The sequence below is a fragment of the Camelus ferus genome, chromosome 11 (assembly GCF_009834535.1).
Source record: "Camelus ferus isolate YT-003-E chromosome 11, BCGSAC_Cfer_1.0, whole genome shotgun sequence".
Taxonomy (NCBI): domain Eukaryota; kingdom Metazoa; phylum Chordata; class Mammalia; order Artiodactyla; family Camelidae; genus Camelus; species Camelus ferus.
This window is the reverse complement of record NC_045706.1, coordinates 20543027-20566468: the sequence shown is the minus strand read 5'-3', so window position 1 is coordinate 20566468 and position 23442 is coordinate 20543027. Positions and strand designations below refer to the sequence as shown.

General features: G+C 40.1%; 1 protein-coding gene across 7 annotated transcripts in view; it reads right to left on the bottom strand.

Annotated features, from left to right (window-relative positions):
* The window catches only part of SORCS1 (sortilin related VPS10 domain containing receptor 1), a 474344-nt gene that overhangs the window by 223490 nt on the left and 227412 nt on the right, over window positions 1–23442 (bottom strand). The window contains exon 1 of one of the 7 annotated variants that reach the window (XM_032490976.1): window positions 18973–19091. The exons of the other annotated variants lie outside the window; for them this stretch is intronic. The gene's annotated coding sequence lies outside the window, so the exon portion shown is untranslated. Of the gene's footprint in view, window positions 1–18972; window positions 19092–23442 lie in introns of those variants that run through there. 7 annotated transcript variants of the gene reach the window in all.

The window sequence follows — 23442 nt, the reverse complement described above, 5'->3', positions numbered from 1 at the left end:
TTACAGATTAACCTGCAGAATTAGAGCAAAGGGGGTTAAACAGCAGGATTAGGAGAAGGCATGTCAATGTGCTAGACAGATAGTTCCACTCTGTCACGTGTCACAGAATTTGAAACGAATTTCACTTGTAATTAAAAGGTGTTTATTTTTCAAATGTAAGAGGAAGTCCCTATGTGTTGATAAGCTGTAGAAGTCCTCTCTCATTCCTCTGGTCTTTCTGTGGCATTGTTCTTCCTTTCTTTGGATTATTGCATGCGTTCTTGATGCTTCTAGTCACACAGGGCAGCTAAGAGAAACGTGAAATGTATCCGATTTTGATCTGCATGCTGCTCTGTGGGAAAGTGGCAAATCTCAAACACAAGAATCGCCACCCACGTACATTTCCGCAGTAAGTAAACTGATCTATATTACAGTTAACATTAAAGATAGGGGTTACCTTTACCTCTGAAATTTCTTTCAGTTCATTTTTTGAGTATAAAAGTAACCACAGTTGGTACTGATACCCAGGTCTCTGACTATGTTGCTTAAGAAAGGGAGGGCCGAGTAATTTAGACAGAGGTCTCTGTTCAGTTTTGGGGCAGCGGGCACAGGGAAGAGTATTTTTCTTACCAGGTGATGTCTGCGAGATCCTTCTGACACGCGCGAGCACGCACACATGCACACACACTTGTGCACACACTCACCCACGCACGCACACCCAACCCACGCACTTGCACACACACGCAGGACTGTCTGTCCCCGGCTGTCCTCGTCTGCGCCCTCCCTCTCTGGGGCGGGTGGGTTGCTGCCATCTCTGCAGCAGCAGGTCCTGATGCAGCAGCCCAGGTGACACTACTACTCGTTCCTCGTCACAGATGCCCCCCTCCCTCTTGCCACCATGTCTCTGCAAATAGAATATCCACCGCTACAGAGACAAGCTGGTGGGGGTGGGGAGGGCAGAGGACACACATCCCTTGTCATCGTTCAAGAGTCCACTTCACAGTCACTTTCCCTGTGATTTCTCTCCAGACAACGCCAGGTGACCAGCAGCCTTTATCCCTTCTTTTGCGATATCCCAGACTCTTACACGTTACACCGAAATTATCAGTGCTCACAGTTTTCTCTGCTAATAGACTATGTTCTCCGAAGGCAGGACTAGTTTATATTTATCCTTTCACCCTTCTTTCCACTTATCAAAATTCATTTATATACTTCCTGGCTGGACTCACATACCCCTTCCTTCATGGAGCTTTCTCACATCCCTCTGCCGAATGGAATGACTCTCTCCTTTAAACCCCATGTAACTCCTTTGAACCTCTCTTATGTCGCTTTTTATCTTCTTCTATGTATTACCCTTGTCTGGGTCTACTCCCCTCACCTGACGGTCATCTGCTTTTCAGCAATTTATGCTTCCTCTTCTGTCTGTCTCTCTCCACTTTAGCTTCTCCTTACAATCCAAAAAGGTGCTCAAACAATGTGGCTGATTGAACTGAAGGCACTACCCTGAAATTTATCAGAAGATATAATTTGAGAAATTTCTCATGTGTTTTTTTGCATTTCTTTTTGCAGGGTGAGGGAGCAAGAAAACTTCAGGGTTCCCTGCTGAGTCTGAGTCATGTGGTAATTCTGAGGCATAAATATAAGAGAAATTAGGGGCTTACTTAAGGAAGCACACATACAAATGTGTATGTAAAATGTTCTATGCATTAACATATTAAAATAATATACATAAATACAGCAATGCAAAACATACTATGCATTTATCAGTTACAGGGGTAAAGATAAATCTAGGAGGAGAAAGTCATGTCTGCTCAGCAATGTAAAGGGTTCTCTCTTTTTATTATTCTAATTCTTCTTTATTCCTTTCTGCATTGACTCTTTTTGGGGGTGGGAATAATTAGGTTTATTTTATTAGTTTATTTTAACAGAAGTACTGGGAATTGAACTCAGGACCTCAAGCACGCTAAGCATGCACTCTACCCCTGAGCTATATACCCTCCTCCAAGGGTTCACTCTTTTGATACGGCCCTAGTCCTTCAGGCATTTTTGCTCCAACACAGAGTTTCCATTATCATGCTGAGGTTACATCTTCATAGGCTACATTACCCTGTACTCATAATTGATTGTGCCAAATAGTTTACGAATAATAATAGTGGGCATTCACTCAATGCTTAAAACATACCACAGCTTGGGCTAACTTTGCTAGCTAACTTTGCAAAGATTACCTCATTTAATTCTCATAACACCCAAAGAGTTAAGTACTGGTATGGTCCACATTTTACAGAATTTTACAGACACAGAGATCAAGACTGAAAGAAGAACAACTTGCCAATGCCAATCAGCATCGATGAGTGGGACCTGGATTCAAACTCAGACAGTCTCCAAGGCCAGCTTCATACAGAGACAAGGTGACTCATCCATTCAAGTCTTGTGCTCTTTGAAAAGATGGAATAGTTTGCCTGGAATTTTCCAATGGAGCTCCCAGAAGTTAGATCACTCTCATCCGAAAGGATGAACCACAGTTGTTTGTAATATATGCCAGTTATCATCCTAAATCAACTTTCTAGTTGAATGAGGACCCTTAGCCCAAGTATCTAATAAACCAAGACTCCAAAGGCATTGATCTAGTCTAGAGACTACTGCAGCCTTTCCCCTACTTGTGAAGAATGTACAGTACCAGACACGAAATGACATACATAGCCCTTGTGTTAGCATCTTTACAGGAAAATGAATTTAACCTGCAGCTGCTTATTGTGATGTGCTATTCCTGCCGGATTGCTTCACTTTCCTCTCACCCTGTACTCTGGTTGGCTAAAGGAGCACCAACACTGTCTCACCTGGAAATATTCAAAAATAAGTAAAATATTTATCCAATGAAGACAATGTTACTCAGTCTTCCTGGCCTTTCCATTAGCACACACAGATTTTATCATTTTTATTTGTATTTTGGAAGCATAAGCAGCTAATCATCTAGTGGTGACAATGGGATTTACCTGATTCCCTGATATTAAAATGAATCAATTATCCTAAATTATAGAAGCTGTTCTCTGGGTGTCATGATATAAGGTCATCTTGTTAATTTTTTTTTCTTAAATGGTGGGAACCATGATGGTGTGCAACCAAGCTTTTGCTACCTTTAATTTTCCAGAAGTGAAGTGAAGTTGGAAAATGAGTAAATTACTTCCTCACATGTAATTGGAGAGGACTGGACCATCTGATCTCTAGATGTGACTGTAACATTCAAGAATTCCTGTAGCAGGAGGAGTCTGGGGGAACTCTATAATCACAGTGAAGCCTAGGGTGGGGCTTAGAGACAAATATCATCCCCACATTGTACGAGACAACCAGGACTTGGAGCATCAAGATGGAGGTATATCTTCTTTATCTGTTACATATGATCTGTTCTCTGCCTAGCTTCTTTAAGGATGAAATGATTGAGCCTGGTCAGAAAACACTTTTTTTTTCATTATTGCCTATCATAGCAATATCTTAAATAATCACCATGTATTGGGGGGTCCTGACCTATTATTTGAGGAAAGTTAAAAATTCTAAAATGGTAGAGCTTCAGTAAGGTCTTAGAGATAATCTCATTTCTGTTCAATGTTTTCATTTTTTTCAAAATTAAAGTAGTGGGGAGTTTAAGACCTCCTCTAATTATACAGTAGACACATGGAGTTAGACTCACTGAAACCCTGTCCTCCACTCCAGCCCACCCCCACAGACACTCTAGTTTACCCTCTTTCAGTAACTTTTTAACACTTTCACACAACCTCTTGAAATCAATCATTTCCACACAATAGAATAAGTCTGACCTTATGATTCTGCAGATAAAGAAGCTGAGACTCAGTGTAAAGTAAGTCAAGCATTTAGCTGAGATAAAGTCATGATGAGAACCCAGGTTTTCTGATGGCTGTGTTAAGTCATTTCTCAGAATTACAGGTTATCAAACACGCCAAAGTACCTTTATCTCATCAGAGAAAAAAAATATATAAAGCTTAGCCATCTTAGAACTAATTAATGCTATATGAAAGAAACATGATTCTACGTATGAAAAACTTAGTTCTCCTCCAAAACAAAACCGATAAATTAAAAAAAACAGAAGCATAGCTGTATAAGAAACTATGTACAACCATACTCAGAGTCACGTCAGGCTGAAAATTGTGGTTACAGCTGGGAAAGGGACTGGATGAAGGATGACAGTCAATCAAAATGGATATTAAAAATCAGAAATGATACACCTTGCTTATGGAGAATGTACTCCAGTATCCCTCCTGGAATGAAGATTTGAAAGAGAAAAGCCCAGTAACACTTCAGCCATTGACCCTCACCCCTGCCCGTCTGCGTGCAGTGATATCTAACCGACCCACAGGCAATATCCCTTCACAGAGAGTCTGATGGTCCAGCCAAGTGGAGCTGGAGCTCTAACCTACACACCCCTCTAGGCCACACGGACACTTGTTCCCAAGTCACAGGAGAACTGCCAGGTCCCACTTCCCTCAGCTTTTCCAATTTTATTTAAAAAGAAAAGTAATCCAGGAAAAGTTGGCAGTCCCATCCAAAACCTTACCATAGTCCCTTCCCTGCATTCTTAGATGCTTCAAGGTGAACACAAATAGAAATGAAAACACTCAGACCTCCTTCGGCTTGCATCTTTCTGGGGCACTGGTGGCACCAGAATATTCGGCAACAGATGCTGCAAAGGCTTCGATTCTTCCTGACCAGACACAATACGCAGTTAATCTAATTATCAGAAAAACAGTGCTGTGATACAGTGTAATGGTCCATTCACTCATTCATCCAACAATTATTTGTGCTGGGTTTCCCATGTTCCAGGCCTTGTTCTGGGCATGGGCAACAAAACAGAGAAAGGAGAAAAAAGCAAAACAATTGCTGTTCCTGTAGAGCTTACATTCTAGCAAAAAGAGACAGATTAGAGACACATAAACAAATGTATAAACAATTTTTCAGGCGACAGTAAATACCACGAAAGTAAAGGCCTTTTGTAAACACCTAGGAAAGCAAAGAGGACAGAGAGTGAAGATGGGGTGTGTTACGTTACACGGCACAGTCAGAGAGGATCGGTCTGGGTGGTATAAGGGGGTGGGGGTGCTGCATATGTTGAGAAAGAGTGTTACAGGCAGAGAGAAAAGCAAGTGCAAGGACACTGAGTTAGGTCCAAGGTGAGGGTGATCCAGGAGATGAGCATGCCTGGAGCCAAGGACATTAGCAAGGAGGAGCGAGGTTGGTCCCTCTCCAAGGTAATAGCACCCGGACCACACTGAGCCCTGAAGGCCACATTCAGCCTTTGGAAGGTTCTGAGAGGGGGAAGAGCTTGATCTCACTACGGTTTTAATAAAGTGAAGTTTTTAGATATGCACGTAGAGCTGTTTCCCTGTCTGTAAAATAAGGATCAAAATGCTATCTGTCTCATGGGATTGTTAGAAGGGTTCAGTGAGCTGCTTCCTGGAAAATGCCTGGCATGGAGTAAGCACTTATCACCATAAGCAGTTATTACTGTGGTTGCTGGTTAGTTCAGGAAAATCTGCTTCCAAGGAACAGAGTTAAGAGATAAAATCTGAAAGCCCAAAGGACCAAAATTATATAGGACATAACAGTTCACCCACATAGAACTTGTCTTTTTTTTTTAATTTCAGTATGTAGTGCCATTTATTCAAGAACTACTTACCTTATATCATAAAGGAAGTGAAAAAACAGAAAAAAATAATGGAAAGTGAGATGCAACATGATTTCTTAAAACTGAGATCATTTTCCTTCGTATACATCCCTGGAGGATATTTAGTAGGACATGTTGATCACAATGGGGACTGTGAAATTTGTATGTTGGACTTCAAAGGCTGAAATACTATGTAAACCAGATTTCATCCTCACAAAACATCAGGAAACACTGCCTAATCCAGGTGAGTTGGTGGCATATTATTTTAGAGAACTAAACTTATTTCTGAACAGGACTTGTTTCTGATACCATGACCCAGACTCTTCTAAAAGCTCTTGGGCCTATAACTTATTATTGTTCATCTCCCAAGGCCACCCAAATTGATTTTCTACATACATCCCTGCTTTTTACAGTCCTATTTTTCAAATTCCATTTCTCTCATTTTCTCAAAAACAATATGTCCTCCAATTCACCTCCATTGAGCAGCATCTTCAATTTTCAATATCTGGCTCCAGTTTCTAATTGCACCAATAACTCCTTCAACTCAAGGCCTTCACATTTCTCTCACTTTAGAACATTTAGTGTTTATATGCCTACCTTACAAGAAAAGCGATTAGGGGTCACCCTTTCAAGAGGAGTAAATGCCAGGACTTGTCACAGTAATGGGCTCTGAAGTTGCCAATGCAGGCTTTGCCAAAGACCTGCTGAGTGACCTTGGGCAAGCTGCCCAGCCTCTCTGGGCTGTTCTTTAATAATGATGATTGACCTCACAAGGTTGCTGGGAGGAATCACTAATCAACCTGGTTGGGAAACAGTCAATACAGAGTGCTTTATAAATATTTACTAATAAACAATGAGCTCACTGCATCTGAGAGCCAAAAGATTTGCATAATCACAGAAAACCCTGTCTGGACCCCAGAATAAGTCAGCATAGTGCCTGAAATGGTTCTTGTCTCAAAATTTTAGTCTGTCTGCATTCCGGGATGTATCCTGAGAGAGGGGAATGGATCAGATCAGTGAACGTTTAGTCACCTACTAGACAAAGAAAACAATGATTCTAGTCCAGCCAACTAAAGTAGTAAAATTAAACGCAGGGAAAAAAGTATATATAATGCTTTTATAATAAAGTGTGTGTACAACTGAGCTTATCACTCAACAAACCAGGTGAACTGAGGACAATATATAACAGACACTGTTCTGGATACTGGGGATAAGATATCTGATAAAACAAGCAAGGATTCTGGTCTCACAGAGCCTTCATTTTAGCATAAGAGACAATCAATCCCACCATTAAGACTATTTGATATTTTCTTGTTTGCATTAAGTACTAGGATGAAAACAAGAGGGTCTTGTTAAAACTGACAGTGTGGCCACCGCTGTAGACTGGATGGCCTTGGAAGACCTCATATAAGTGTACATTGGAATTAGAAGAAACATAGTGCTAAGGCTTTAAGGTATATCCAAGAAACCACAAGAAAATTGTATGCTTAGAGCTTAGAGGGGGATGAATACGGAAAAATCAACAAGGGCTAGATCATGTAAGGAGTATAGGGTAAGAGGTTTAGATTTCCTTCAGTGTGAGATTATGGGCAGAGGAGGGATTTGGCCAAAGCCAAGTCAGAAATCAACATTTTTTAAAGGATCACTTTGGCTACTTGGTGGAGAATAAACTAGAAAATGGAAAAAGCAGAGGGTCCAGCCGGGTGGTAAGAATGGCCTGGATGAGGGACTCAGGCCAGGAGTCTTTCCTGAGCTTCACTGAAAAACTGAAAAGTGAGGAATACTTGCAGGCTACCATCAGGTTATCAAGTGCACCCAAACATAGTAATCTACAATTTTTTCTATTAATGTTTCATAATAATTTCAATTCACTATGTATAACATGTTCTAGGTATAACTCAGCAATTTCTTCAACTTACACTCTTCTTTAGCACAATCCTGATTCAACCCCTATTGCTTCCCTTCCACTTAGGACTAGACAATTTCAGAGATGTTCTGGTTACAGTACATTCCAAGGAGCATGGCTTGACATTGAGGGTGTAGTTTCTATAATCATGAATAATTCAGCAGTGTATTAGTTATGCTTTATTATCATTGTTAACTTCAACTTGAGCCATAGTTTTAGCATTGTGGATTTTTTTTTTTTTTTAATCAGCAGAAGCTCATCCATCACTTTGCATCCCAGGGATTTACCAGGTTATTAAGTTTGCTATTTATAGCAACAATTGTGATTTAAAACAAGAATAGGTAGTTTGTGTCCCTGACATCTAACCTTAGGTTAAGCACAGGATCTCCAGATGGATTTTTACAGGAAGTAAAATGAAAGCATGCAGCCAGAGATTAATGTCAGCACAGTGCTGAAGAGAATGAGCTCTCTGGCTGCTTCCCAGAAGAAAAATGGTCAGTAATGTAGATTTTGTGTCACAGCCCCACAGAGGGGTGGCAGAGGAATGACAGGCAGGATGCCCTGGCATTTCCACATCAGGGCACACGAGCCTAATTTTCTCAAAATGAAGTAGGATCTCCCAAAATCCTGTTCAGAGATCGCCTTAGGAAAGGCATCTCTAAGACTCCTTACTTAAGTCACTCAACCCTCAGTGACTTCTTACTGAGTATCATTTACAGGGTTAGCTGTGAGCTCAACTTCCCTCCACTTCACCAGGTAATGTCTGTATCTCTTGGAAATACCACCACCGTGAACACCGACCTAATCTGTCTTCCCATCCTGGTACCTGAAGATGTGATGTTTCCATACAGTTAAGAGGCTTCCCAGAGTGATATTTCCACGGATGCAGACAGTTTCCTTTGCACAGCGCCGAGCATGAGGCCTTAAGTAATTAATGTTTCTGACAGTGATGAGATTAATGAGAATCAGTTACTATTTTCATGCTTCCAAAGGCATTTCAACCCTTATTTGCTTTAGAATGTGTTTGAAAATCTAGAGAGAGGACTTTTCTTTTTGCCACAGCTGGGGTTTTATACAAATTATTAATATACAATCTTCTCTAAAATTCAGGGAACAAAACTCAAGCTGCTTCATGGGCTTGAGGAGAAAATCCAATTGTCAGTCTGCTTCTGAAAAGGCAGAACTCTATTCAAAAAAATGGGCACAGCCCTCTGTAAAAAAGAAAATGTTTTGTCAACAGTGGAAAATAAAATAAATATTCAATCTACTTGTCATGACAGACTTCTGGGACCTGTTGGATTAGAATTCTGGAGAAGAACCAGGGAATATGCAGATTCTGGGAGAGTCTAGTCTCTCTGGGAACACAAGTGTACAGGTTCAACAAGCCCCACCCCCCAAAGATGAATCAAGTGTCCTGTGCAGAACTTTCTGTGATGCTGTGGTGCAGAGAAGAGACGCAGTGGGATGGGCATGACTGAATAAAGCAGGGGCTTCTTCTAGAGCACCTGGCCAGGTATTCTTACAGACAGACTTCTGTACTTGAGAGATGGCGAAAACAAGGCTCTAAGAACTGCGAGAACTTGGCCAAGTTCACACAACGGGCAGAATCTGGTTTCAAATGTCACTCTGACTGACTAAAAGTCCATACTCATAACCTCTGTCTTAGACAATCCCAACACACTGCCCACAAATGAACTGAAGATGTCAGGTCTCCCTGACCCTTACTCCCTACCTATGCATGGCCCTGTGGTAGACACAGGCAAGTCATATGTAACCTAGGGATTTGTTTTGGGGCAGTTATTTAACCTTTATGAGCAGTCCAAGAACAGACAGGGTTTCTTTAAAATATCTAGATTCAGCCAATCTCTATCTGTGAGCTTTCCTCCCAGTACTTTTCAGCTGGGGTGCCACTATCCCCTAGGGGACTCTACAGAAGTGCACGGGCGTGTTAGTACTGTCATCGTGACTGAGGGTGTCTAGAGCAGGAGGCTGAGGGATGCCAGGTGTCATCACATGTAATTCTCAAATGCCCCATTAGGCTTTCATGGAGTAGAAAAGTATCTCTAAAGCCAAATTCTATTTTACATATAAGCATAATTTTTTCCCATTACTAATATATACTAAATTTTACAAAGTATGACTCCAAGTAACTCGAGGGAAGATTACATTTCTTTTTCTTTTTTTTCTTTGATTGAGAACTTTACCAAGGGATGCTCATTATTTCTAAAAATCTCATAAGGACCTCGTGGAACTTGGGCTGCCAACCCTACTCACTACCTTCATCATAACTCTTCCTTCTAATAATTTTACTTCTAACAGTGTATTGTATAAACAATGACGTATTAAAATACAGTTTAAAATGCATTCATTATATTTCTTTTATCTCTACATTACAGTTAAGATATTTACTTTTATTTACATTGAATGATGTGCATAGGTGAGCATAGTAGGCAGAATATTGCCTCCTCCTTCAAAGATGTCCTTTCCTAACAGATACGTGAAATTATCGGACAAAGGGGATTTTACATTTATAACTGAGATTATTAATCAGTTGATCTTTAAATGGGGAGATAATCTTGGATTATCTGGGCAGACACAATATCATGTGTGCTCTTAAAGGCAGAAGAAAATAAACAGAGAGTAAGTCAGGAGCACCTGTGAGAGGGACTGACTCCTGGTGATGATGCTGGGTTGAAGACGGAGACGGTAATGTGAGAAGAGATGTGAGTGGTTTCAGGGAGCAGAGGACAGGCCCAGATGACAGCCACCAAAGAAACAGTGACCTCAGACCTACAGTCTCAGGAGCATGGAAGAGAACACTTCTCCCGCGCCTCTACATGGGAGCCCAGCCAGAGGACGCCTGAATTTCAGCCATGTGAAACTCTGAGCAGCAAAGTAGCAGGGTTCACCTGAACTTCTGAGCTACAGAACTGTGAGCTTATGTATATACATGGATGCTTTTTCTGGGATTAAATTTACAGTAATCTGTTAGGCAGCAATACAAATACAATACAATTTCACGTGAGACATTAGTTCTGGTAAGATTAGTAATTAAAGAGCTAGGCAGTTGGTAGCTAGGGTGGTTGGAATGCAAAGTGGAGCCACTGTCCTTATTTGGAACCCAGGACAGATACTGATCAGGCTCCAATGATAGTGTGTACAAGGCTCCATTTTACTTGTTACACAAGTGTGCTTTGTTCTTCCTGACAGCAAATCATACAAAGAGCAATTGCACTTCACTATATTGTTAAAAATATTATGAGCCAAAGGCTAGCCTTGGAACTAAACGACTATAAAAAATAATCTTTTTGTGTTAAACAATGTATCTAAAAACACAATTAGGAGATTTTCCTAAGCTGAGGAGGCCCTAAATCCTATGTCATTGAAGGGCATTAAAGAACCAACTCTCTAGGACAGTCTGCCTGACATTTATGATGGAAGGTGGAGGAAGGGAGCCTAGTAAAAACTCAGAGTCCTGGGTCTCTTCCCCAGAGCTTCTGATCCAACAGGTCCTAGAAATGCTCAGGAACCTACAACTTAATAAGCTTCCTAAATTTAGAACAACCTATTCAGAGAAAAGATTGAGAGTGTCTGAAACTCCACAAACAAAGGATGAACAAAGTGTAGACCAACAAACAAACAAAAGCAAAAAAAGAAGAAAGTGGGAACAGTATCAGCATTCCTCTTTGGGCCAGTACGCAGAGTCAGCTACTACTCTAGGAACCAAGCAGCAGCCTCACTTTCAAAAGCAGAGTAAATCCCTTCAAAAAGTACAAAAGAAAGCAAGTACTTTCAAACAGAAAGACTACAACGGTCCAGCGGAAAGAACCTGGACTTGGGAGAAGACAGCTAGACGTTCACTCATGTCCTGGCTGGCTCACTCACAGGGTGCTACTGATAATTCTTCATCTCCTCTCATTTTTACTTTCTCTGCAAAAGAACAATAGTACCCAATGCTTAGCTGTGGTGAAGATTAAAAGAACTATTATGATTTTGACATATCGTAGCTATTTAATAAATATCTATTCTTCTGTCTGCTCCCTGTTAGAAACAGAAGTTTCAAAGGTGATAAATAGATTCTAAGTTGACTAATCCCCACCCCTGGTCTTTAACCTTTTCAGAAAGAAGAGCTTGCATCCCATTATTTTTTAAAGGCTAGAAAAGGAAATTCATTAGCATCTCTTAGTCATTTGTTCTGGGAACATCACTTATACCAGGAGTGCCTTCCTCAAACCCCACCTAATGAAACTCAAGCCTATTATCTATCCCAACAATGTACTTACGGAGAAGGAAAAAAATTAAAATGACATAGCTTGGTTACTCAAAGATCAACAAGCTTAACAGCAAGAGCGTAAAAGATGAAAATTTCCTGCCACTTGACTAACTCACCACTTCTAGAATAGATTTCTTACTTCGCATTCTATCAATTCCCATTGGTTTGGTATTAATTGTAGTACCAACTGCCCTTTGATATGTCTGTATTCATTCAAACAACATATGCTGAACACAGGCCCTAGACATAGGTTGAACATATAAATGAAGATGAACTGGTCCGTTTCCCTCTGGGATCACTAAGGGCAAGTTCACCTAAAGTGAAATCTAAGTTACTATCCCTTTCAGATGCTCAACGGAGGCAGAAATGCCTAAATTTTCTGCCTCTATATTTACTGTGGTTGCTCCTGGGCTGTCTATGTACCATTCTCATCTTAAACAAGATGCCTGCAGGATGGCTACAATTCACCTGGTTCTACCAACCTGGGCAAACTGTCGGGAATACAGTCTGGATCAGGGTTTGACAACCTTTTTTCTATACGTTGCCAGATACTTAATATGAGCCACTGAATCCAGGGTCTCTCTTACAATTATTCAGCTCTGTAATTGTAGCAGAAAAGCAGTCAGACAACATAAAAAAGATGGGTGTGGCTGTGTTCCAGTACCTTTATTCACGAAAGCAAGTGGTAGTCAGACTTTGGCCATAGCTTGCTGACCCTGTTCTAGATTCTTTAGACCAGAATTACTAGTTACTGACCCTTTGCTGTTTATCTTGAGATTACACACACACACACACACACACACACACACTCTCTCTCACTCACTCTCTCTCTAATGGGGGAGAGGGAGATAGCAAAGAAAAAAGACAAAAGAAAAAAGCAGAGGTTCTTCTGACAAAGAGCTTTCCGAAAGAATTTTAGTAAGAATAGGATAAACATCAAATTACATTGTAGGGAGCTTTGGCTGTGGTTGGATTTGAAGCTCTGTACAAATGACCCCTTGATGGCTGCTGAGGTTGAATGACTAAATTTAAAAACAAACCAAAAAAAAAAATAGCAAAACCTTCACAGACTCAAGTTCCATTCCGACTATACTGAACTGCCATCACCACACACACATTAGAATTTATATCACTTGGTACAAAAAAGCCAGGTGGTGTGTAGAAATAATTGTTGAAAGACCCAGAAGAGGTTTGACATAAGGTGTCTCAAGCATGCTTGGGAGATATCCACCCAGCCTGCTCCTCTTGATAGCTGTGTAAAGTCATTGACATTTCAGAGTAAGCAGATGTCTTTCAATTTGATTTGATTTTAGAAGAGCCACTTGCCAACAACCTGAGATATGTGTCTGATCTACATAAGATGTTATAAACCCTAAGAGTACCTCTGAATGAGAGGTGAGGTTCATAAGTTAAGAATATATTATCAGCCATGTTAGTAACACCTTCACATTTTTTTTAAATTTTCCCTTTGAAAGAGTTTTCAGTTCACCTTGCAGATTCTGTCATGTTCAAAGATTAAACAGAGAACACAGGAGCTAATGTGCATAAAAAAATAATTAGTAACCAATGGTCCTGGTTGCATCCCTGTTGCTAACTCTACTTACACCTCTGACTTAAGATTCTGTGACTCACCATGTAAAGAAAATTACAATGTTTCTGACCTTGCACAGGTAAACTGACCCTTTATACAGTGTCACAGCAGGAAGAACCTGGTTTGTTCACTGTTTTTATGTGTTGGCATCTCTAATCAAGGCACAAAGCCTCGCTCAAACTTCATAATGCAACCGTAGCTGGAGTTCCGAGCCAATACATTGTTATTTTCCCTGCTGAGAACATCAGTCATTTCTCAGGCCATATCTTTATAACGTTGTTTCTTCTCCTGAAATCTGGAGCACTTAGCATCTAGGAAGGTTATCAAAACTTAACTCCTTCACCCCTCATTCTGTCTTCCTCTCTTCTCCTTTCTCTCATTCTAAACATGTATGGCCTTCCAACCACATGTAATGACATGTGGGGCCCTTGGATTCCAGTGACATGAAAAACTCAGCGTTTCACCCCTTTATACAAGACTCTGAAGGCTCGAGCCACAGCCTGCTGTGGAATAAACACCTTTCTTCCCCTCAAATAGAGCTCCAAGATAACATAAGATTATCCACTTGGCGAATGAGACACCTTAACCTTCACATTCTCTTTCTTTCCCTCTTAGAAATTTATGGCTACCATTTAGGGAGATTTCAATTCCCATTAATAATCTGTGCAACTGAGCTACATTTAAGAGAATTTAATCATGTCTTGGTGACAAATTTAGCTTAAAGCAGAGCTTCACTTAGGACTTCCAAGTAAATTTCTGTTGAAAAGGTCAATTTCTAACATTTGTCAGTTAAAGCCCATACCAGACAAATTAAATTTTCCTCCACTTGTCTGGAGTACAAACACTTTCAATGCTGAATATCACCCCTGGTTGTCAATTAGGAAAACCACCCAAGAAAACAAGAGACTGAGAACTTTTTTCTTAAAGAAGACCTGAAAGTTTATTCATTCAGGACTTAGGAATTTTTTTTTTTCCATACTAAAAAGCTATCTCAGGATGGTAACGGAAAAACAAAACAAAACATAATCTTACTGGATAATTAAAATCAGTTCAATTCCACAAGCATTTGAGCATGTATTATTGAGGAAAGAAGTAGAGAGAGATTTTAAGCCCTTATCAAAGCTTATGAATCTCTCTGGGGATACAAAGCATCTTTGAACAATTGGAAATTAACATGTACTCATCATCAAGAATGAAGTTTGAAAAAATCCTGGTTCCCATGTTATGCTGAAGACAATTTGTGCTTTGGATTAAAGAAAATCTATGTTTTGGATTTCTGGGGAAGGTTTATGGAACAGAAAGAATATCAAAAACAGTCAATTTAAACGGTGCTATAGTGACTATACTGTGGGTTCTTTTTTTTTCCTTTTGCTTCTCTGTATTTTCTGATTTTGTACCTCATACATGAATTATTTTGTTTGAAAAGATAATAAAAAATTTTAAGGGGGAGCTTAGAGAAAAGAGAAAGAAAAAGTATATTTTTCAATTTCCTCAGAGAAAACAGGACTGGATGTCCTGCGTTTTGGCCCTCAATTATTAAATGGTTCCTTCACTCCAAAGAAAAAGGCTCATGGCCAAACATCTGAAGATCATTTTTGACCACAAGGTCAACAGCAAAGGACTGAGATTTGGCAGGTCTCACAAAAAGACTGCGTTCATTGTTCTGGCAAATCCAAAGAATTAAAAAGTCTCTCTCTGAGCATTGCTGGGGCAAAGAAGTGAAGGGCAGCCTCAGAGCAGGGGAAGCAGAGATGCTCATTGCCTCATTTACATCCTTATATTCTGATAACGAAGAAGATAAGGCAGTGGGAGCCATGGGGGAGATTAGTTTCTTAAAAATCATTAAAACCAAGTTCTCTACACACACACACACACACACCCCTCGTCTTGGTTTGATTGGCAACACTGACAAAGCTGTCCCAAGATTATAGAGGAGGCTGTCTTTCCCAAGTACCCTGTGATTACTATCGATCTGTTCAGCTCATTGCAACTCAGCCTCACCAGGCTGGTCATGAAAGAGGAATGGATGCTATTGAAGATCCTAGGAGTTGCTCTGCAGGTATCATTCATTAGAAGTGAACTAAATGTACTGACTTCCAAGCATAAAGAGAGATTATGTAGCAGATCCATTCTCTTTCCAGAATCTAGAACCACTGATGCCCTCAAATAAAGACAGGTTGAAGTGGAAGCACCCACTCTTAAAGCATGACAGGGAAGCTCAGCGTTACTGGACAATACAAGTAACTGAGCAAAGCCAGGACTGGAGTAGTTGGCTTCCATAACCAGCCGTTACTTATTAAGCTATCATGTATCGAGAGCTATGTCAGGTACTAAAGAGAACATTCAGAAAGGGATAACCAGGGATGTAGGAAAGGCCAAGGTTTCAGAGGCTAACCTTAAAACACAGTGGTCTGCAAAGACCAAAGGGTTGAAGGCTTCTGAAATTAAGTATCAGTTACAACAAGTCTTACAAACTGATTAGCATAGGACACACAAATCAGTCACATGAGAGAGCATTAATGCATTAATGCTTATAAATGACTATTGATTAATATTGATTAAGAATTGATCATGATTGTGCTATTTCAATAAATTCAAGGAAACTAAATATATTGTTAAAACTATAGAAGTGGTGATAAGTTAAGTTGAAAATTAAATCAGAAATGTGTTGATTGATCCTATTTTGAGGTAACACCACAATTTTATTTCAGCAATAATTCACACCATGATTTATAGTATTTTGGGCTAAAAAGAAGAGAAATTAAAATGGTAAAATCACACCAGACATTCACAAATCTTAGATAGATTAAAGGGTTATAGGAAAATGAAAAATGTTATTACTGTGGCACAGTCAAGAGACTCTAGATTAAAATATAACTTCCCAATAAAGAAAAAGACAGAAAGTGCTTAGCACACAGTAGACTTTCAATAAGTGGTAATTAGTAGTGGTAGGACAAATAATTGGGTTACAAAATATTCTCATATGTGAATTACAGAATCACTCTAAAAAGAAACAGAATCTAGTATTGAGCACTTCAGAGATTTACCTTCTGAAGCTACAGTCTGTAATGTTTAAATGACTATAATTTTCATTACAAATGTATTGTTTCCTAAAGTGCTGGCAATTTTCTGAATACCCTGTGTTTTCGAGTTATTTCTCTCTCATACAGATACACTATACCTGGAAATGGAGTGGCTAGTAGAAAAAGCCACAAACTATGGGTCAACAGGACTGGCTTCTAGTTTTTCCTCTATCACTGACCTTCATGGGTGACCTGAAGCAAATTCCCAACTCTTTGGCCCTTTGTTTTATCAACTATAAATGGGGACAGTGCTGGCTCCTTCCTGCCTTCCATGGTGTCATAAAGATCAGAGAAATAGAATTCAAGAATGTTTTTTGGAATCTTAGAGGAAAATGCATGGAACACAAGCACTTCTCCATTCTTCAGAAGTTGGTTTGAGGTAGTGTATATTTTATAGAGTGAATGAAAAAAATAAAAGATTAGTGGCCTAATAAAGAGTTAAAGCCTCCTCCTTGATAAGATCAAGCTGCCCGAGGCCAGCTCCACAATTAGAAGGTACTTGAGGCTGGTCCCTGTATGTTAAGGAGATTACAGCCCCACTTGTGTTTCATGGTAGAAACAGCACTGAAAGGAAGTCAAAAGATAGAGGCCATGAGCGACACAGGGGAAGTAATCAAGACTTCCCTGTTGACCACAGAGGTGGTGTCAGGGTTTTGCTGAGAACTCACAGGTCATAGACGACAAATAAAATCAGCGTGAATAATAAGGCCTGTATGCACTAAGTGCCTAATATATGAATGAGTAAACAGGTCTGAATTTAGAGTTCCCTTTACTCATAAGAATTTCTTTAATAAAAGTTTTCAATCCTAGTTTTACTCTTGGGAAATCACTTAGCCTTGGTGACATTACATAAAATGAGGGTGGCAATACTTTCCTTTGCCAACTTCACAGGTTTTTATTCCATGATCAACCCAGTGTCACTTCAATGACTACCTCAGATAGAGACAACCTACTTTCTACTGGACTGAATGTGCTATTTGCATGCAAAAAACAAAGCCAGTGATACAAAGCAGGGAATGATGTCCTTTCTCCTCAATTAGACTGCAAGCTCCTAAAGACAGAAGAACCCATGTCCTAGACCTTACTTCAAGCATTATATTAGGCACTGGAGGAACAAAACAGAACTCATTTTTAAGAAATTAATTACCACAGATGTGAAGGCATCTGAGGAAATTTAAAAGTATTTAAGATTCCAAGGCGCTGTTTTTAAAGAGGCCTAGGTGCCACAAGAAGTACCGGAGAATAATTATTTGCACAACTTCAAGGTCATTCCAATAAACATTTTCTTTCAGTGGGAGATAGATTTTTAAAAAGGGGCCTTTATTTTATGTATTCAGAAATTAGACATAATCCTTCTATAGCTTTAGAGGATGATGGAGAAAGTCAAGATGTTACTTTCTGAGACAGGAGGCCAAGGCATCCTGGGACTAAGCCCCATTCTTCGGTTCCCCAGACCACTCAGACATTGGCAGAAAGCCCAACTTCCTTGCCTTACGACCTTTAGTAGCTCTAGTGGGCAGACAACATGGCCACTGCCCCCGCCAACTCTCCTTTGGACACGACGCTGAGGAATCAAAAGGCATAGGCCAAGGTTCAAGGGCCTTGCATCTTTAAATGCTTTCCACTGCCAAGCAGCAATGACATCACCACCTGCGAGCTGGTGAGCAGTAGAGTCTCATAGAGAACGCGTACCTAGTGAAGGAGAGCCCCAGGTGACTTGTGTGCACGTTAAAACAACAGAAGCACTGTCCCAGGTCTAGCTTGGCAGTGATACTCTCTGCTCTTCCAACAGCTTTGCACTAATGCGTCTTTTCAAAATGTACTGTGCGAAGAACTACCTTCTGGGGTGAATCATCTGGGGTGTTGGTCAAAATACGGATTTGGGGGCTCTCCCAAATACCTACTGAATTTTTCAATAATCCCTGAAGGTAATTCTGATGCACATTCAGTTCTGGGGACCACTGCATCATTCTTCAGTGAAGGCTGGTTCTCAAGACCCTTGACTCTATTTCCCGTCCATCTCTCTCTTAATTCAGAACTCTGACATTTTAGGTTGACTTTCTTCTTCCCTCTATTTACACAGATTAAATCTTTTTTTCTTATCTCTAAATCATCTGGGGATTGTTTTCCTCTAATAAAATGGCTACACTCCTGATTAAGGAAAGTGATAAACCTGCTGTCAATTACCTTAATTGATCTGACAACCTGATTAGGCCCAGAAAGGGGAAGGTTTCCTCAGCAGAGCCTTACTGAAAAGGAGAAAACAAAACAAAGGCCCATGTAATTAAAATGTGATGGCTGGCAATGAGTACGTGAAATCAGCCCTGAGAGGTGTTAGTGATGGGAAAACATTTCTAAATGGCATCTTAGGGAGACAAAGGAACACAAGAGGGTCAAACAAATCAGTGGGCTACCAAGGGAGAATGCTTAACAGAAACGTAAGGGATTTTTCTTAATTCTACTCACCAGTAGCTTTGACACGAACAAAATCCACTCTTGGTTTAAGTTGGGAAGAGTGTAGTTACTGGCCCCATTTGTTGTACTGTGAACCCCAAAAGAATGCCTGTTACTGGCACCATTTGTGGTTACATAAGTGACTTTTTTTCTTCTCTAGACAACTATGCTTAAAATAGAATCCTGGGTCCGTATCTCAGTGAGGGCTGAGTAAGTTGTCCTCTGGAACTGAGTTCAGGGCATCAATGCCACACCCTAGTAACCATGACTGCTTCAGCAAAACAGCCAGCACTTAGCCTGTGTTCCAGATTCAAGGCGTCTTCTTTTAGCATCATTTTCGATCCATTTTCTCTAACTCACTGTCAGACAAGTGGGGACTGAAGAGGGATTCAAGGTGAGCTGCCCCACAGGAAAATGCACGAGGAGCCGCCATACCGCAAAACAGACTGTTCGAGGAGCTGACATGGAGCGAAACAGCACTTTACTGCATTATAGGTGGGTGGTGTGTGCCGCGGGCGGCAGCGGCGGCGGCAGCACCTTTTAGTTCAAGATGGCGCGCACCCGCGTGGCGCACTTGCCCTGCTCTTATCTATTTTGCCCACACATGCGCATTGCTAGTTTCTTTGTTCATACTGCTTACGTAATACTACTAGCGCATGCGTACCTTTACTTCTTTGGTCATAAGGCTTACATAACTGGCGCATGCGTAGTGTTTATGCTACTGGCACATGCGTACATTTACCTTTTACCAGGTGTAAGCTATTGTGAACTTTGGCCTGGGCCCCACAGCCTGTTCACTTAAGGTTGGGCCCCATGGCCCACTCACTTCTCGCTGCCAACACTCACTCTCAGTGGAGCACACCTTCTGAACACATCCCACCCCTGGGTAGCCCTCAGGCCTTCAAGAACAGAAATGCAATATCGTGACTGTGTTACTTTACACAACAAAAATATCCAGGTCCCAAGCGTGCTGAGAAATAGAATATTATTAGCTAATTAGGATGAACTGTCACACTGGAGTGTTTGATTAAATTAATTAATCAAGCTGATGATAGGTCTGGAGGGGGGTAGGAAGCTGTCTGTACAGTGCACCTGGTAAATTGTGCTATTAGCCAGTGGTCCCTTAGAAATTTAAAGAAAAAGTATTTTTGGATCAGAAACAAACAAGTTAGAATAAATTGATAGACTGATCAGAATAAACAATAAGGCTTGTGTGCAGTAGGTGCCTAATACATGAATGAGTAAACAGATTTGAATTTAGAGTTCCCTTTACTCATATTATACTCAAGTCATCAGAAGTTTCAGTTTGGATCTTTAAATTGAATACAGTGATTTCCTTTTTGACAATTACACAGAATAACAGATTAAAAGAGATGAAAAAAGAATCAACATCACAGACTTTTGTCTTAATTTAGGGCTTCAACTAGACAAACCCATCCATCCACTCTTTTTTAAAGACATAAAGAAGAATTAAAAGACCTCTAGCTTTATTTGACAGTCTACTCCCATGACTAGCTGACTTAAGAGATGTACTGCTCTTTCATTTCCTTTTGGGCAGAGATAAACCTTTCCTTCCATTGCAGCTCTTCCAAGGTGCTAAGCATCAACACTGCCTTAATTCTGACCAATTCACTTCAAAACTAGCATTCTATGCCAGACGACATTTTGCACAAGACCCTGATTATGCTTGACACAAAGCCTTCTCTGTATCTGAGTAAAGTCTCCAAGCATTTTATACTTTAAACAAGTTTGCTGCTAGGCTAATCTACAGATGTGAAATTGAATAAAATGGACCAAGATTTCCCCTGTAGTCAAAGCAATTGGGATACCTGTCAATGGGTCACCAACTCTCCTTGGTGGCCCTAGAATGAAACAACAGTTCAGATAGGATTGCAACTGCATGCCAGTTCTCTGATTCGAAAACTACCTTTTATTCTAAGTCACCTAGAGTTTGACTTATTTTAAACAGAAGTGACTGTTTACCCATTTCAGATGGTCCCTAGAGAATTCCTTCAGTTAATCACAGCGCGGTATTAACTGGGAAGGCTCAGGGACTCTATGATTCTTATGCTCTATAGAACACCCAGCACATTTCACTACTCTGTGCCAGCATTTACTGAAGTGTTCTCACGGTTCAAAGCCTTTAAACTTAAATAATAAAGGTTGTAGGAACATATGTTGGGACTTTATCAAAGCCCATGATTCATCCATCCATTTACTCATTCATTTTACAGGCACCCATTCCAACTATTCCACAGTCTTTCATGGAGTCTCCTTCAGGCAAGATGTAAATATAAATAAGGATAGTTCTTACCCTTCTAGAGTTCATAGGATGTAGCATTAACATTCCAAAGTGCTTTAGATAAATTATACCCCATATATTATCTACAAACTCTGTGTTTTAAATGAACATTTTAGGAGGGGGGGTCCTAAATATAATTTAAAAATTATTTCTAAAACTCTCTTTATAGGATCACAGGGGGAAAAAAAGATCCATTTGAAAACTTTATCAACTACCATTTCCCTAACTTCACCCGAGGATGGAGCTTTTCCTCTCCCTCAGAGCCTGGTTCAAAGGATAAAGCTTTTGTCATCAGATACTCAATTTGGTCACATTCAATAAATACTTCAAAAAATTATAATGTATAAAATCAACAAAATGGGTAAGAAATACTTCTTTTTATCTAAAATATTTACTTTCGCTCAGACTGTATAAAGATATATTCATTTAAAGCTACTTATCTGTATATTTTTTCCTCCCCCATTTGCTTAGAAGCTCTATGAGGGCAAAAGATATACATAATTCTGATCATTAGCATATTACCCACACCCAGCACAATGCCTCAGCCATACTACATTCAATAATTATGGATGCAATGAATGAAACAAAGTAATGAATAAAATTAATGCAATATAATCTTTCGCCTCCAAAGTTGTGAACATCCCTAATAGTCTTAAAATTAAAAGATGCTGTTGTCACATGCTACATCTAGTCTAGTGAAAATAAGTAGAAAATGCTGCAGATAATTTCCAAGGCCCAGGAAAGGTAATTTCCTTTTTTTCTTTTCCTAGAAGAATTACAGAGAAAAAAGAAAATGTGAGTGGAAAAGAATAAAAGGAAGCGCGAAGGGAGAGTTTAGCTCAAATGACAAACTAAACATTTTCACTCAACACTTTATAGTCTTCAAAACTGGGTAACAATCTTCCCAGCTCCTCAGGCCGGTGTAGCGTGAGGTTGAATACATCATCAGTTCTGACATAAAACATGAGTTTGCAAGTAAACAGGAAGTTTATCTTATAAAATGGAGCTTTTCTTTGCATAGAAGTTCTTCATTAATTACAGAGATGGACTTTCAACTACTGACTACAGCTGTGGCTCTCTCCCTGACATATGGAGCGTCTTAAAAGGGAAAAAAAATATAAGTCAGAGGGATTTCTCAGCAAATTCAATTCCTTTTATTTTCCAGAGGGGCAGGAGTGAAGCAGCAGGTGGCAAATTCATTTTTATCTAACATTTGGTCATGTGACATATTTTACTTTCACAGTTAATATAACTTTCTGAATAGCAAATTGGGAAAATCTGCCACCATGTGGGGAGTCGGTGGGGGATGTGTGTGTGTACACACATGTGCGGTGTGTGTGTGCACGTGTGTGGTGTGAGTGTAGAGAGAATGGGGAGGCCTGTGTGGTGAAGGAGGGGGAAGGAGGTTGCTGTTCTATGCCCCGTATAGGAGACTTCTGTTTTAAGTCACTAGTTTCAATCCATTTTGAGAACATTCTAAAGACATTATATGGGCTGGAGAGACCACCATTATTAAATGGCATGTGGTGATCTCCGGTCAGGTCCTTTAAAGGAATGAACTTTCAAAAATAACCCCAAGACTGATCACAGCAACACCGGAGATCTCCCAGGTGGGATTACAAAGATTGTGTAGCAGAAACCTGTGTAGTTTATGAGGGAGAACAGGAATTGAGGGAGCTGTCAATCAGACCTTTTCCACCAAGGAAAGTCATCAGTTTCAAAGTTATACCTACTTTTGATATATATGTAATACTAGCAAAACAAAGCTTTCTAAACAGATAAAACAAAAAGTGACTTGTTATTGTATCATGTCACTGACATTATGAAGACTCCCAAACCCTGGGAGAAGAGTTACGAACTCCCGCTGGTTTCACAGACACTCAGTGTAGTTTGGGGCAAGTTGTTTTCCCACAAGCCTCAGCTCCCTCAACCCACAGGATGGGGATAATCAGAGTATGTGTTTCATATGGCTACCAGGAGAACTACCTACATGTGGGTAAGTACTCCAACATACTAGCTTTTCTCATAACAGATATAATCCTGATGTCAGGTGGGAATATTCCTGACAAGGATATCCAGGTAAACTTGGTCTATGCTTTTAGACTGTACTCATCTTAGTTCATTTATCATTTCAGTGTAGTAAAGACCCCAAAGTTAGATGATTTCTTGATTACCTTCCT